Genomic DNA, 17,938 nt, shown 5'->3' with positions numbered 1-17,938 from the left:
ACCACCTAAGTGTGCGTCATATCCCAAACTAATGTTAGAAATTTGTTCTCACTCTCAGAGAAAAAACTGACAGTTTTTTAAGCTCATAAGATATAGGTTAGTGTTCTGATACTCTCTTTTAATCACAGATAGAAACTGAATTTATATTGTCCCAGCTGAAAGGCCTCAATTTTTGTTGTACTGATATATTTGTTTTCTGTGTTAACAGTTCCCCAGGCCTGTGCATTTACAAGGAGAGGAAGGAAATAAGAATGGAGGACAGAATGGGTGAAAAGGTATCCTATCCTGGCCTGCAATGGCTTTTTATCTTCCCTAGAAAGGGGTTAAATGTATATACTTCAATGAAATTAGTTAATACCAATGCTGTATTTAAATACATATTTAAATATTTGGTAAAGGAACATTTAATCAATGGGCAAGCTTTAATAAACTATTAATATGATTTCAGAGAAATTTTGAAAATCTTGTTTGACTGATGCAGAGTGAAAGTAACACAACCGGGAGAACAACTGGTTCTGTAAAATCAACATTTGAAAAACAAACAATTCTGAAAGACCAAAGAAGTATGATTGACTTAGTGAAATCCTATGATTTCAGTGGAATAATGATTAAAAAATGCTGCCGAGATCATGCCATAGGTCTGATGCATTAATATTACTAGGGCTTTGCTTTAGGAATATACTGATCATCTAAAATGGAGGTGCCCAATATCTAGGAGAAAACACCTTACACTGACAACCATGTGGGTGAAAGTAGCTACCTTCAATCAATTATGTAGCTAGAAGAGGGTTGAGCTTTCACATTACTAGATAGTAAAATCTCATTGTCAAGCTTCCCTCCACCCCCCATTGGTGACACAAGTGCCATGAACTAAATCAGTAAGTATGGAAGGACTAATGTCCTCAAACTGATCTTTTTAGATCTGCTGGACCTGTGAAATAGAACTGAGATTTCAGTTTGTTCATTTTTGTCAGTTTTCAATTTCAGGGTCGGATGATAGAAAATATGTTAGACCCAGAACCATAATTCCATAGTGACCTTGATTTTGTAGTCAGTCAATCTAGCAGGGAAAGTGGCTGAAGGCACTTTCAAGTCTAAGCACTTTGAAATTGGAGCTTGGGACTATATAATCAATGAATTGAGCTTAACAGTAAAGCTAAACTTCTTCTCCCCATAGTGTTATGTAGTTTGGGGAGGGATTATTATTACCCCTAAATGATGAATGTGAAGCTTATATGTTTATTTGAAACATAACTTTGGAATCAGTATATATTCTTATGAAAGCTAATATGATTGCTAAGTGGTGTATGGTACAGGGACACAACCTTTAACTTAGGAAAACATTGTTGGTGAGCACTGGGGGAAATAAGAGAGCCTATATTCCCCAAACTCCCTTTAAGGACACCAACGAAACCAGGGGGAGAAAGAAAATCCAATACGCTTGCATTTAAAGTGAGAGATGAAGGTAATCAGTGTTTCAACAATGTTCAGATATTTTCACATTTTTCAATGTGGTCAATGTGTGTTTTGTTTTTCTTAAACATGGTAATTTGTTGGATGGGAAGAAAGAAGGAAGTAATGTAGGGAGAGAAGGAGAGAGGGAGACAGAAGAAAGGAAGAGAAAATAAAAAGAAGGAAGGAAAGAGAGGGAAAGAGGAAGGCAGGAAGGAAGGCAGGAAGGCAGGAAGGAAGGCAGGAAGGCAGGAAGGAAGGCAGGAAGGCAGGAAGGAAGGCAGGAAGGCAGAAAGGAAGGCAGGAAGGCAGGCAGGCAGGCAGGCAGGAAGGAAGGAAGGAAGGAAGGAAGGAAAGAAGGAAAGAAAGAAGGAAAGAAGGAAGGAAGGAAGGAAAGAAGGAAGGAAGGAAGAAAAAAAATTCTTGATCTCAAAAATATTTTGTTTCCTAGGACCAAATTATATGTACATATAGATATAATATATACATACCATTTTCTGCATGTATTATATAGAGTATCTAGAAGTATATTTTCTAGTATTCTATATATTGTCCATTAATAAAATATACTCAATAGAGATTCTCTATATAGATCTGTACTATGTTATATATGATTAGTATATCTATATCTATATCTGTTTGGTCATTTTTCAGACACGTCCAAATTTTCATAATCTAATTTGGGATTTTTTTTTTTTTTTGGCAATGATAATGGAATGGTTTGCCTTTCCTTATCCAGTGGATTTTACAGAAGAAGAATATTAGCAAACAGGCTTAAGTGACTTGCCTAAGGTCACAAAGCTGGTAAGAGTCTGTGACTGGATATGAACATAGCTCTTACTGATTCCAGACCTTATAATCTCTCCATTGTGCACCTAGTTTCCCAGTATATGTAAATTATTTCTCTATGTATGTAATCTATCTGTATATATGGTTAAAATAGCATATAACTATTATTATCATTATTATTTTACTATTACTATCTCTACTGCCATTATTTGTTGCTAAGATGATAGGTATATCTAGGCAATCTCTTTCCAAATCTTTTTCAACTTGACAGAATATTTGTCCTGTTTTAGTGAGCTATTGCCACCATGCTCATAATGCTAACACAGTCTATGTCACATGGGTCATGTCCACATCTCTAAGTACCCCATTGTCCTTCTGCCCTTCATGGCCTGCTGATCCAATCTCCATCCTAATATACCTCCTCTACCATTAGCTTTTACTCATACCTCCACTGCTGAAATCTAAGGGAAATCAGGCAACTGTGCTGGCTTAGTTGAATATTATTAATTCATTCCACATCTGCCCCAAAATTGTCCCTTTTGCATTGGTAGATTCTCTTTCCTGGTCCCTTCCTGACTATTCCAAATCTTTTCTTCTTTCTGAAAATTCTAAACTCCAATCCCACTTTTATTTTCTCAATAGATATCTTTATTTCCTTTTATCCTTGAAAACTAAAGCCATAAGTAGAGGATTCTTTATTTTCTCCTACTTCCTAATTCAAAATGTAGGTTTCACATTTGCTTTTTTATTCATTCCCATCTCTGAGTAAAAGTTGTTCCTCCTTTGTGCCAAAGCCAAACTTTTCCTTAATATCTCCAATCTTTCCACCTCTTCTGGGTGAGTGTTCCATAATATATCCCTTATATTCCCTCTTCTCTCTCCTTTCTCTTTATCCATAAAATCATTCTCCCCCCTCATATTCTTAATTCTTTCAATAATAGATATCAAGCATCCTTATTTGCCTATAAGCATTTTGAAGACTAAACTTATTGAATAGAAGAAGACAGAATAGCAAATTATAAAACATAAAATAAGTATGGTAAAATCACAATTGAGAACATTTATTTTAAAAATATGAGCCTAGTATAAACAGTTCTATGCATCAAAAGTGAGATTAAATAAATTAGTATTTATCCACAAAAACATAAAATACCCACATTAATAGAATACCAAAGATTACCAAAAATGTAATGAAAATAAATTGAACTAATTGGAAAATTGGAAACACAAAAATTAGGTGGACTTACAGTTGAATTCTATTAGTTTTTCTTTAGAATAGTTACTACTTGGAGGTAGCAGGATGGCACATTGAATAGAGTACTGGCCCTGGAGTCAGGAGGACTTGCATTCAAATCCTGCTTCAGACTTAACACTTATTAGTTGTGTGACTCAGGGCAAGTCAATTAACCCCAATTGCTAAACTAAAAAAAAAAGTCATCCCTTTACTACATAAATTATTTTTGTTAAAAATGTGTAACAATACTTTGGAGGGGCAGCTAGTTGGTGTACCAGCCCCAAAGTCAGGAGGAATTGAGTTCAAATCTGGTTTCAAACATATTTCCTGGCTGTGTGATCATGGTAAGTCACTTAACCTCAATTGACTTAGGGGAAAAAAAGCAAAAAGTACTCTGCAAAACTTTTTAGAAGTTATTACTTATACTACACAAATTACTTTTCATTGCAACACTTTTTAAAAGTTCACTTATGACACAGACAGATTTCTAAGCCCTGATCTAGGGAAAGATTAAATAAAAAAAATTATTGATCAATAACAGCAGCAAATGAACATTGAACCATTTTCAATAAAATCCTGCCAAACACCTACAGTTACCAATATGTATGGACTTGTTTACATTATTTTCCAGTTTGGTTTATACCAGTGATTCAACAAATCACTGATTCAATATTATGAAATTATTTAATATAATAAAAACTTAAAAATAAAAACATCAAGGTTTATTTCATTGTTATCTATAAAGGACATTAGAGCTCTGATTTCAGAGCATGATCAATGGTTTCTGCTTGTTTCTAAAATATATTAAGAGACTTGGTGTGCCTGTTTCTTGCAGAATCTGAATAAAGTTGTTTTATTCTCCATCTCAGTATATATAAAGGGATGAATGTTCCTTACTACAAACTATGTGGGTCAAGAAAACAGGTATTTCATTGGTTGTTGAGCAGAACCCAGGTGTGCCTTAAAGGCATTAACTGGAGAAGGTGAGTCTCTCCTTTCAGGCTATACCTAATGAAGAAAATAATTCTGGCTGGGTGAGTGACGAAGTTGTGGGGAGAGACAGAAACAGAGACAGAGACAGAGAGACAAAGAGAGAAAGAATACCAAAAGCCAGTAACTACCTCAAACTGCTCATATATGTATATATGTCTTATGGGAATTGAAGTAGCTGTGATCTGGGAGTCCAACTCATCAGTGAGAGTAGAAATAAGAATAAAGCCCCTTCAGAACTTGTAATAAGACCATACATATATGGATAGTTGCAGAGAAAAAAACACCTTTGACAAACTAAAATATTCATTTAATCTCAGAACCCTATAAAAACAGATGTAACATCTTCCTCCCCCCCCCCATTTGTCTCATATCAAACAAGATACACGAATCAAAATTTAGGAATAGGTGAAACACTAAATGCTTTCCTGATGAATATAGTAGAAAAGTTCAGATGTAGCCTCATTCTGCTATTATTGACATAGAATTGAGGATTTATTATTTAGAATATTTATTATTTGGAATACATTATTTCTTATAAATTATTGAATTATTTATTAAAATTTATTCTTATTTAGAAATAACAATAAAATGAAAGAGAAATTAAAGGCATGGTAACAGCTAAAGAGAAATCAAACGTCTCCCCTTATTTTCTGATGCTAATATGATTTTCCATAATAAACCAAAAATAAATTAACTGAGATTATTAAAAGTTTCAATAAAGTAGCAGGGTACAAAATAAACCCACAGAAATAAATAGCCTTAGTTTATAGCAATAAAAAACCCAGGAGGAAATAATAAAAGGAAAATTCCATTCCAACTAATTAAAAAATGCATTAAATACCTAGGAGTATCAGACAAACTCAAGAACTATATATAAAATAATAAAATTCCCTCTAAAGAAATAAAGGTTGTCTTAAATTGACTGGACATTCATTGCTCATGCCAGGCCTTGTAATGATAAGAAAAATGATAATAATAACTGAATCAGTTGACAGGTTTAGTGCTCTATCAACCCAGAGAGCTGGACAAAATAATAGCCACATTTCTTTGAAAAAAGTATAGATCTAACATATTAAAGGAAACAACAGTGGAAAAGTAAGGAAGAAAAGTGGTTAGGCTTTCCAAATGTAAAATTTTATTATGAAACAGTAATAAGAAAGACTATGTGGAACTAGTTAAATATAGAGAGAACACAGGAGATAAATGAAACAGGCTACCCAAGGAAAAATTAGAAATAACTGAATTCAATAGTTGAGTATTCAATAAACTTGAAAAATTATTTAAGAAAGGACTCTCTGATAAAAGCAAATCTTTAGAAAAAACGAAATCTTCTTCAGTAGAATTAAGTTTAGATTATCACTTTACAATGTATATCCAAATTAAAAGCCACACTATTTTTAAATAGATGAAAATGCAATCATTTCAGACATAAATCATGCTTTTTTAAAAAGGGGGATTGTTGTTGAGTTGTTTCAATAATGTTCAACTCTTGATGAAGCCTTTTTAGGGTTTTCTTGGCAAAGAAACTAGAGTGGTTTCCAATTTCTTTCTCCAGTCCATTTAAAGATGATAAACCAAACAAACAGAAGTGATTTGCCTAAGCCATACAACTAACTGTCCGAGGCATATTTGAACTCATGAAGATGAATCTTTTTTTCCAAGCTTAGTGTTCTATCTACCACATCATAAAAAGAGATAGCAGTGATCAAAAAAAAAAAAAAGAAAAGAAAAGAAAAGAAACTAGAACACATTGATTACATAAAATTAAAATACCACTAAATAAACAAAAAGTTAAATAACTAGGACAAAAAGATAAGTGATTGACTTGGGGAAAGTTCTTTATATCAAATATTCTACAAAGGGCCTGATATACAATTAAAATAAGAAAATAGAAATTAAGAAAAATCTCACTATAGAAAAGTGATCAAATTAATAGGAAAAGAAGATTCTCAAAAGAAATGCAATATTTTAACAAATGTTTAAAAATACTCCATTGCTAATGATAGAGATTTTAATGAAAACAATTTTCATATTTTAGTTTAAACTGAAAAAATTGGCAAAAATGACAGAAAATAAGAATGATTGATGGTGACAATTCATAAAGCAATTTAGAATTGTGTAAAAAAAGTAATTAAAATGATCATACCTTTTGAGTCCAAATTTCTACTTCTAGTCATATACTCCAAGGAGATCACTGTCTGAAAGAAAGGCTGTGTACTACAAAATATTTATAGCAACACTTTTTTTGTGATACCAAAGAGTGGATACAAAGTAAATAGCATGAATTCAGATTCAGGAATTGCTAAGCAATTTTGGATACATAAATGTAACCAACTCTTCTTGTGGTATAAGAAATAACAAATATTCTGACTTAAAAAAATGCTGGATAGACATGAAAAAATAAAGAGTAGAACAAATTACAGTATCTATATAGTAACTATATCAATATAAATTGAAAGAATAACAAAAATTTTGACTGGAAATTACAGTGACAGAGTATAAGAAAAATCTCTTCTCTTCTTTTTGGAGGTATTCAACATTTTTCAATGGGTTGATTCATTTTGCCTAATTTCCCCCCTTTGTTTTAAATTTCTGAGAAGATGGAATTTAACTGAGAAATGTAGGTAGTATGAAAACAAAATATATCCATTATTTTTCTGAAATATTCATATTTATCCATTAAAACAAAGAAACAGAAAATCTTGAACTTGTCATTCTTTATTTCTGTCATTAATTTGCCCAGTTTCTATTTCCCATTCGTTATGGAACTCCTAGAATTGCCAGTACATCCTGCTCTACTCCCCCACTTCCTAATCTTTTCTGCTGCCCTCACGACCAGCCCTAATTGAACACACTGTACCCTGAATCCAACATTGGTCTTCTTCCAAAAATGAAAGAACAATATAATCAACTACTTAACCCCACCCATCAACTAAAACCTCATTTTTCAAAGTTGCCAAAGATCTCCTAATGCAGAAATACAACTGCCTTTCTTCAGTTCTCTGAACTCTCTAAAGGTTTTTTTTTTTTTTGGGGGGGTGTCCAGTGTTTACTAATTCCTCTATTTAAACATCCTCCCTTTCTCTTGGTTCTCATAATATTTTTTTCTGATTCTTTTTCTATTAATCTGTCACTTTCTTCTATCTTGCTATAAGACCATCCATCTCCTAAGTTTTTTTTTCAGAGTGGTCACCAAAGCTCTTTTTAGGCTCCTGTTCTCTGTACATACTCTCTCCTTTGATGAGCTCACTCCTACCCCAAATTCCAAAAACATTCAAGATCTTCTCTGTTCAGAAATTATCAGACCCATATAATCCAGATTTAGTTTCACTTCTTAGCTTTATTTCCATATTAACAAGTACCCACTACACATTTCTAATAGGTTTTCCATGGACATGAAATATTCTTTCTCCTCACCTCCACCTCACAGAGTATATAATTTTCTTCAAATCACATTTCATTGTTATTTCTCTTCCTTGTCAGTGTATATGTGTAAGTGTATGTATATATGTATACATATGTGTATATGTATATATAAATATATGTATCTATCTATGCATCCCCTATATCCATCTACTATCTATTTATCTATCTGTTGAATCTACCCAGATGGAATATAAATTCCATGAGGGCAGGGATTATTTCATTTTTGTCTTTGAACCCATAATATCTATTCAAAATGGTTGGCACATTAACAAGTACTGAAAAAGATGTGTTGATTGGATATCATTGTTTCCTTTTCTTCATAAATTCAGATTCATATCTCATTCTCCCAATCACCCCTTAAAAACAAACAAAAACCCACACAAAAAAAAAACAACCCTAAGGTTTATTGTGGTTTACTCAATTATATATATGTATATATGGAAGAGGAAGTAAAGGCAGGAATATAGATTAAGTATCTGAGTTGTTTCATAACTTTTTTGGTGAATTTTTCTGAAACACAGTTTATATAAAGTGATTTTATAATGTAAATACATATGTCTCACCAAACAAAATTGACATTAATCCATTTACCAAGTCAATTTTTCTGCAGCATGTCAGTTTTAATTTATAACCGTGATAATTTCAAATCTCAAGGTAACTGCATGGGAACCTTTATTAACAGAACCCATATAAACAGGCATCCCTAGGAGACCTCACATAATTCAAAGATTCTGCTCCCCATTTATCCTTCCCTCTGGATCCATCTTACCCTGACTGAATCACTAATGCAGTCTAAAAAGAGAAGGGCAGGAAAAAGCAGACTGGATTTAGGATTAAGAGCTAAAAAGTTCCCTTTGGGAGAAACATAACCAATATCTTCATTCCACAAAGGCAGAAACTAAACCTCAAGGACTTGACTTGGATAAATGACTTGTCCAAGATCACATCATTAGTAAGTGTAATCAACAAGATACAACCAGACTTCTGGTACCATATCGAGGGCTCTTCACAATAGAGTGCTGAGACTGGATAAAAGAAGATAGACAGCAGACCCTGTACAGAGTTAAATAAATCTCATAGAACTGTAAAAACTGACTTGATTCTCATATTCTAATATCAATATCTTCACTATCTAGACTGTTCATATTAAGGTGTAAGAGTTTATGTGATATCTGCTGTTTGGGGAATTTCTTGTCACCTTAAATTTAATAAATAATTTCCTTATTGGGACCTCATTATGTAAATATCTTCATTATGCCAAAGATATTAACATATCTTTCTAAATATTCATTTTGGAAAAATTAAGTGAAGGAAGTTGAAATTAATTAGGTGAATAAAATAGAAATTAGAATATTGACTCCAGTTTTCTACTTAGAAAATCTTATTCCCCATGATACCAGAGAAGTTACAGAGACAGAGAGCACAGAAATTCATGGAGGATCATTTCCTCCTACAAAGATACTTTATTTCAGTGTTATTACATAAAAAGATATCCTTGATCCCTAGAGTTCCCTGTCAGTTCCTCATCTCTGGCCACTAAGATTCGACTGAAGGAAGTTGTCTAAAGTACTCACTGGCAAATTTCTATTTTTAAAAGATAGGTCTGGAAGGTATAAGCAAGGACAAGAAATGGGATGAATACAAAAGAGCATCACAGATACTGTAACAATAGTATTAAGAGTGTTAAGACAGAGAATGAGCAGAAGCTAATAAAGAATCCTTAGGGTAAACAAAGGATTTTTGTTTGGATTTTTCATTTCATTTTATTTAAAGCTATCTTGAAGACTAGATGAATTAAAGAATAGGACAGGGGCAGGAAAAAGGGCAGATGAAATAATGATAATAGATGATAATGATGATGCAGAATTATCCAATCCTTTTTTACCCTTCTATTGAGGCTTAAAGCACACCAACAATAACAGGGTCCCCAAATCCATATGACAAAAGAATTCACAAACTCAGTTTGTCTCCAAGTTAAAGGGCAAAATATATATTACTAAGAGTAAGCTAAGTTTCAAAAGAATTTAGCATAGAAACAGGAGCTTTACAGGAAAAAATATAGAAAGATCAAGTGTTTAAGTTGCTGATATGCCTAATTTTATGCCTTAGAGTTAGATTTAAGAAGTGGTTTTAGAGATGAAGTTGAGGAGTATTGAATTCTAAGGCTTAGAGATAGATATGCACCCCATTATTTATTTCTATGGCTCATATTGTCTCAGAAACTTTGTCATTACTGACCAATAGATTATTTTTGACATTCAGCATCGTTTGTGGCATTCCCAAGGCCAAGTAGCCTTAGGGTTATTGCTACATCCTCCTCGGAGCTACATAACATCACTTCTGTTGTAACTGCAAAGGGACAAGTCTTCAGGCTCAAAATTGTTGTCTGGAAAGATAAGATCATAATTGATTAGAAGGAATAAGTGGCTTTTGTTAGATGAAAAAAAGGTAGGAATATATATATATATATATATATATATATATATATATATATATATATATATATTTAAAATAAAGATCCTTGAATTAATAGACATGGAATGTAGATTTGAATTCTATTCTTCATGGCCAAACTGGATGGCCAGGTCAATTTACCTCTGTGGAATTCAGTTTCTTATCCATAAAAATTGATACTTTGCTAGAAATAAGAAACATCTCAGTTACTTTTCAGTAAATTCCCATTACCACTATTTCCAGTAGTAATAGTACATCCTCTTCCTCCTATTGTAATACCAGGGAAAGTGAGACAGGTATAGACTGGTTTGATTTTAAAATGGAGAATTTAATAAGCTCACTGATTCAATGGGATTGTTGTCCATAGCACTCAGGACAGAAGAACTGAGGCACAGATTTTATATAGGATTGTAACTAGCAAAGCAAACAGGTGATAACAGAAGCAAAAAAAAATGCAGTTAGATAATTTCCTTAATTTATCATCAGGCAGATGTTACATAAGAAAAATATGTTTTCCATGCCTAAAGCAATAACAGGATACATACAATGCAGGGAATGGGTTTAGGATACATACAATGGTAGAAATGGGCTCAAGAGGACTTTCCAGGGTCAGTATTTTTGGAGAACAATACCTGACCTTATTTGTAGAACCACCTTACAGGTATGATTTCCAATTAAGCAGAAGAACAGAAATAGGCAAGTCATTCTATGGTCATACTTGTCAGTTTGATTTAGTATATGAGATGGCTAAATTCAGGTTCTCATAAGAAACTTATGGCACCCTTTTTGGTTCATCAATCACCAATTCTTTTGGGAGAAAGATTCAAATCCTAGAATCCTCCTCAATATAAGCTATAGATTGCATAACCATAACCAAGGACCAACTGTTATTAATAGAATAAAAAGCAGGAATGGGCCCAACAAGGACATAATGAGGGTAGTTAACCAGGGGAGGAATTGAAGAAGGACTGGTACCAGTTCTGTTCCATTGTCTGTTCCTTTCAAGACTCCAAGTTTTTGTACACTAGAGCCAAACTTTCTCTGATTAAAAACAACAGACCTCTTTTCATAGCAGTACAGAGGTCATTCACTTAAGAAACAGTATAAGTCCAGACCTCTGGGAGTTTTACCTGCCTCTCAAGCTCAAGGGAATAGAGTGTTCTATATGACTATGGTTGAGATCCACCTGTGTAATTAGATCACAATAACTCATTTCACTGTGGATGAAGGTTATAGAGTCAATAGCAATGGAGCCCAGCAGGCCTAACCACCAAGATGGATATGAGAACTTTATGCCAATAAATTTGATAACCTAAGTGAAATGGAAGAATACCAATAAAAATATTGATTGCCCAGATTAACAGAGGAAGAATTAAATTGCTTAAATAGTCCTATTTCAGAAAAAGAAATAGAGCAAGCTATTAATCAACTCCCTAAGAAAAAATCCCCAGGACCAGGTGGATTTACATATGAATTCTACCAAACATTAAAAGAACAATTTAATACTATATAAACTATTTGAAAAATAGGGAATGAAGGACTCCTATCAAATTCCTTTTGTGACACAGACATGGTACTGATACCTAAATCAGGCAGAACAAAAATAGAAAAAAAAAAAAAACTATAGACCAATCTTCCTAATGAATATTGATGCAAAAAATAAATAAATAAAATATTAGCAAAGAGATTACAGAAAATCATCCCCAGAATAATACACCAGGACCAAATAGGATTTATACCAGGAATGCACAGTTGGTTCAATATTAGGAAAACTATTAGCATAATTGACTATATCAATAACAAATTAACAAAAAAAGATTATCTCAATAGATGCAGAAAAATCATTTGATAAAATCCAACACCAACTCCTATTAAAAATACTAGAGATTATAGGAATAAATGGACTTTTCCTTAAAATAGTAATGAGGATAATTGGAACCATTCCCAATAAGATCAAGGGTGAATCAAGGTTGCTCACTATCACCATTACTATTCAATATTGTGTTAGAAATGCTAGCTTTGGCAATAAGAGAAGAAAAAGAGATTAAAGGAATTAGAGTAGGTAATGAGGAAATCAAATTATTACTCTTTGTAGATGATATGATACTATACTTAGAGAATCCCAGAGAATCAAGTTAAAAGCTGTTAGAAATAATCTATAACTTTAGCAAAACTGCAGGATACAAAATAAATCCACACAAATTATCAGCATTCTTGTACATCACTAACAAAACCTAACAGCAAGAGATACAAAGAGAAATTCCATTTAAAATAACATCGATAGTCTAACGTATTTGGGAATCTCTCTGCCAAGGGAAAGTCAGTAACTATAGAGCAAAACTATAAAACACTTTCCACACAAATAAAGTCTAAACAATTGGATAAATAGCAAATGGTCTTGGATAGGTAGAGTAAATATAATAAATATGATGATACTACCTAAAATAATCTATTTGTTTAGTGCTATACAAATCAAACTCCCAAGAAACTATTTTACTGACATAGAAAAAATAACAACAAAATTCATCTGGAAAAAACAAAAGGTCAAGAATTTCAAAGAAACTAATGAAAAAAACAACAACCAAAAAACAAAAACAAAAACAAAAACAAAAACAAATGAAGGTGATCTAGCTGTAACAGATCTAACTATATTATGAAGCAGCAGTCATCAAAACCATTTGGTACTGCTAAGAAATAGACTAGTTGATCAGTCAAATAGGTTAAGTTCACAGGACTAAATAGTCAATAATTACATCAATCTAGTGTTTGTCAAATCCAAAGACCCCAGATTTTGGGATTAAAAATTCATGATTTGACAAAAACTGCTGAGAAAATTAGAAACTAATATGACAGAAACAGGTATTGATCCACACTGAATGCCATATACCAAGATAAGGTCAAAGTGGGTTCATGATCTAGGCATAAAGAATGATATTAAAAATAAATTAGAAGAACATAGGATAGTTTACCTATCAGATTTGGGATGGAGGAAGGAATTTGTGACCAAAGAATTAGAGATCATTATTGATTACAAAATAGGAAAATGTGATTGTATTAAATTAAAAAGTTTTGTACAAACAAAACTAATGCAGACAAGATTAGAAGGAAAGCAATAAAGTGGGAAAATATTTTTATATTCAAAGGTTCTGATAAAGGCCTCATTTCCAAAATATAGCGAATTAACTCAAATGTATAAGAATTCAAGCCATTCTCCAATTAATAAATGGTCAAAGGATATGAACAGACAATTTTCAGATGAAGAAATAGAAACTATTTATAGTTTTATGAAAAGGTGTTCCAAATCACTATTGATCAGAGAGATGCAAATTAAGACAATTCTGAGATATCACTACACACCTCTCAAGTTGGCTAAGATGACAGAAAAAGATAATGACGAATGTTGGAGGGGATGTGGGAAAATTGGAGCACTGATACATTGTTGGTAGAAATGTGAACAGATCCAACCATTCTGGAGAGCAATTTGGAACTATGCTCAATAAGTTATCAAACTGTGCATAGTACTGTGACATACTATGTCTTACTACTGTATTACTAATAAGCATTATTACTAGTGAGCTTATATTCTAAAGAGGTCTTAAAGGAGGGAAAGGCACCCACATGTGCAAAAATGTTTGTGGCAGCCCTTTTCATAGTGGCTAGAAACTGGAAACTTAGTGAATGCCCATCAATTGGAGAATGGCAGAATAAATTATGGTATATGACTGTTATGAAATATTATTATTCCATAAGAAATGACCAATATGATGATCTCAGAGAGGCCTGGAGAGACTTACATGAAATGATGCTAAGTGACATGAACAGAACCAGGAGATCATTGTACATAGCAGCAAGATTATACAATGATTAATTCTGATGGACGTGGCTCTCTTCAACAATTAATTGACTCAGACGAGTTCCAATTGTTCAGTAATAAAGAAAGCCATCTATACCCAGGAAGAGCACTGTGGGAATTGAATATGGACACAACATAGTATTTTTATTCTTTCTGTTGTTGTTTGCTTGTATATTTGTTTTCCTTCTCAGGTTTTTTTTTTTTTTTTCTTTCTGAATTTGATTTTTCTTGTGAAACAAGATAACTATATGTACATGTATACATATATTGGGTTTAACATATATTTTAGCATGTATTGGAATACCTGCCATCTAGAGGAGGGTGTGGGAAGGAGGGAAAATTTGGAACAGAAGATTTTGCAGGGGTCTGTGTTGAAAAATTACCCATGCATATATTTTGTTAATAAAAAGCTATAATAATAATAAAAAAGTTGGGGATGAGAACTGGGACAGCCCACTTCTTGGACAAGCCAATGGCCCTGTATAGGAAAAAGGCTCCTAACCTTCTTGTCCAGGACTCTAGGAAAGACAGAACTTAAAATGCACAAAAAGTCTTAGTAGAACAGAAAGGCCTGAGACGACACCGATGGGAGGCCATTGAGGCCCCAAACTCCTTCAAAGCAAGGTAGCACAGGGACCCAGTTGAAGGAGTAACCACAATCTTTGCAAAATTGCAGATTGAGGCACAGGGAGAGAAGCCAGGTAAAGGGGTTGATACTAGGCAGTTACCAGAATCCTGAATATTCCCCAGGGTCAAGCTGAGCTGATTCCAGGAACAAGAGTCAAAAGTAGAAGATCTGGGGACCTCTTCAGGGAGGGCTATTCCTACATAATATGGGGCCTGAGCATCCATGCAAGACAACGATCAAACCCAAAGTCCAGACTGGAGGTATTTAAGGCAAAGTAAACAGCTGAGAACAAGCTAAGGACAGGTGTGATTGGAGGGAAAGAGGGTAGTAAAATAATTGGAGGGTCCCAGACAAATGAGTGGGAAGAGGAAGTGAGGGAGGTTTGACCTGGGCAGGGAGTGGTATGAAATCTATCTTTCTCCTCTCCCCTGGCTGCTCTCCCTCCAATCTAATTACCAGGTGAGTTGTGTAGTGAAGGTGTTTTGCCCACTCTTTCAAGTGCTTCTGGGAAGAGGATCTTCCCATCCCGAAAAAACTTCATGAACTTTCCTAGTCCTTTGTTATTACTACTAGTAATAAAATTATAATAATCATTGTTATTTCAATACACATAAATGTTATTATTAACAACAGGATTAGCACTTATATGGCAATTCAAGATTGACATGGTGCTTTACAAATATTGAGCTGTTTGATCCTCACAACGCCCTGACAGATACAGTTATTGTTATTCTCATTTGGGAGATAAAACACTGAAGCTAAGTGAAGTTTATGTCACCAGAATCATGCATTTGAGGCAAGATTTGAATTTTAATACTTTACCAATCTTAAAAGCAATTAAGTCTGGATGAGACAGTTGTCTTCTCTAAGTGAAATGACAGAATGAGATAATGGATTCTGTTCTTTAAGAAAGTAGTATAGGAGCCAAGATGGCAAAGAGATGCCAGGAAGTTGTCTGAAATCTCCCCATTTTCCCTCAGAAATCAAGCTTTGAAAAGATTCTGAAGTGACAGAACCTACAAATTGTTGTTTATAAATATAGTGGAACATTTTTCTATTAAAAATGATGAGCAGATGGATTTCAGAAAAACCTAGAAAGACTTGCATGAACTGATGCTGAGTGTGTAGAACCAAGGGAAGTGTGCACAACCAAGGGAACATTATAACAAGTGACAGCAACATTGTATGATCAATTTTGATAGACTAGCTCTTCTTAGAAATACAATGAGCGAAGACATTTCCAAAAGATTCATGATGAAAAATGCTATCCAATCCAGAAAACTGTGTGGATTTTTAGAATAAAAGCATACTATTTTCACTTTTGTTTTTGTTTTATCCTTCTCTTGATTTTTTTTTTGTTCTGATTCTTCTTTCACAGCATGACTAATGTGAAAATATATGTTTAATAAGATTGTACATGTATGACCTATATCAGGTTGCTTGCCATCTTGTGGAGGTGGGAGGGGAGAGAGAGAGAGAAAAAAATGGAAATCAAAATTGCATAAAAGTAAATGTTGAAAACTATATATAATTGGAAAAAATAAAATATTATTAAAGGAGGTAAAATGAATATAATAAGGAAAAACAATAAAATATTTTTCAATAAAGTAAAAATAAAGAAAGCATCACTACAATAAATTGTTATAAAATGAGAAAATGAATGAATGAAATCACTGCGGAATTCTTCCATAGACCAGTGTAGAATTGTCCAAGCTGCTGAATGATAATGGGCCCCAAACCCAAACTTGGTTTCAAGAAGTTTCTGTGAATATATTTCAAAATTTGTAAACCATTTTAATATTCTTAATTTCATTTATTCCTCTTTGCCAAATGAGCAGCGGATATTATTATTTTCATTTTACAGTTACTCTACATGTAATATAACAAATTTGCCCTTATAAGAATATTTACTTTTTTCCTAATTCAGAAGAAAATAAACAAGAAATTGCTCCTATTTGGATATTAAGCTATCATGGGGTCACATAAAATTTGGGGCTAATTCAATATTTTCAGTAGAATATACTGGTAATGAATAAGATCTGGATGCCTACTATAACTTTTTTTCTGAAAGCCATTTGGATTTCAAAAGTGTCTTTAAGAGATTATTGGTTTTAAATGAACTGCACGTTCCAGATGAGACAACAATATTATGAAGCAGATAATGAAACTAATGGAAGCTTGAACTATATTAAAAGACAGTGCCCTTCAATAGGAATGTAATTTCTTTCTCTCTGTCTCACCATGTCTCTATCTCTGTCTCTTTCTTTTTTAATGTCTTTATCAATTTGCCTGTCTTTTTCTCTGAGTCTTTCTTTTTGATATAAATAGATTTCATGATTATGCTTTGTAATTGTTTGAGATCTGGTACTTCTGTCTAACTCACCCCACCCTTCATTTTTACAGTTGATATTCTGGACCTTTTTGTTCCTCCCTATCAATTTTTTTCTAGGTTTTAAAAAATGTTTCTTTAGAAATTCGACTGCTACAGCACTGAATAAATAAATTAATTTAAGTAGAATTGTTACTTTTTATCTTATTGACTCGACATATCAATGAGCAATTAATGTTTTTCTAATTATCTTGTTCTTTCTGCAAAGAGTGGTATATAGTCAGATTCCTTTAGTTCTGAGGTGTACCTTTGTATGTATATTCCAAAATATTTTTTCACTTCCAGAATTGTACTTTGAATTGAATTTCTTTTTTTCTAGTAGTTCCTGTTACGTTTTGTTGAAAGCATATATACATGGTGAAGATTTAGATAAATTTATTTCATATCCTCCAGTTTAAATTAAAACTATTTAATTTAAAGAAAAGAAAACTTAGGAGGAAATAAAAGCCTGTGAATATATGAAAACCTGTTATAAGAAAGCAGGATGAATTTTGTTCTCCTTGACCCCAAATGGCAAAACTAGCAGCAAAATTTTCCTTAACAATTAAAATTGTCCAAGAGTGAAACTGGGCTCTTTGTAGGAGTAAAGGGCAGGGGAAAGATTCTGGGAAGATGGCTTTGTAGGTTGGTGAATTTCAAACTCTCCTGATTTCTCCCACAAATAGAACAAATTTGAGCCTCAAGAACAGGGACTGGTGAAAAATCAAGAAAACTTGGGGC

General features: G+C 33.2%; 1 protein-coding gene across 2 annotated transcripts in view; it reads right to left on the bottom strand.

Moving 5' to 3' along the window:
* The window catches only part of CTNNA3 (catenin alpha 3), a 1,962,241-nt gene that overhangs the window by 766,191 nt on the left and 1,178,112 nt on the right, over positions 1 to 17,938 (bottom strand). The window contains exon 1 of one of the 2 annotated variants that reach the window (XM_051982588.1): positions 6,615 to 6,697. The exons of the other annotated variant lie outside the window; for it this stretch is intronic. The gene's annotated coding sequence lies outside the window, so the exon portion shown is untranslated. Of the gene's footprint in view, positions 1 to 6,614; positions 6,698 to 17,938 lie in introns of those variants that run through there. 2 annotated transcript variants of the gene reach the window in all.

Source organism: Antechinus flavipes, chromosome 2 (genome assembly GCF_016432865.1).
Source record: "Antechinus flavipes isolate AdamAnt ecotype Samford, QLD, Australia chromosome 2, AdamAnt_v2, whole genome shotgun sequence".
Classification (NCBI taxonomy): domain Eukaryota; kingdom Metazoa; phylum Chordata; class Mammalia; order Dasyuromorphia; family Dasyuridae; genus Antechinus; species Antechinus flavipes.
The sequence above is the reverse complement of the archived record's forward strand: the minus strand, read 5'-3'. Positions and strand labels throughout refer to the sequence as shown.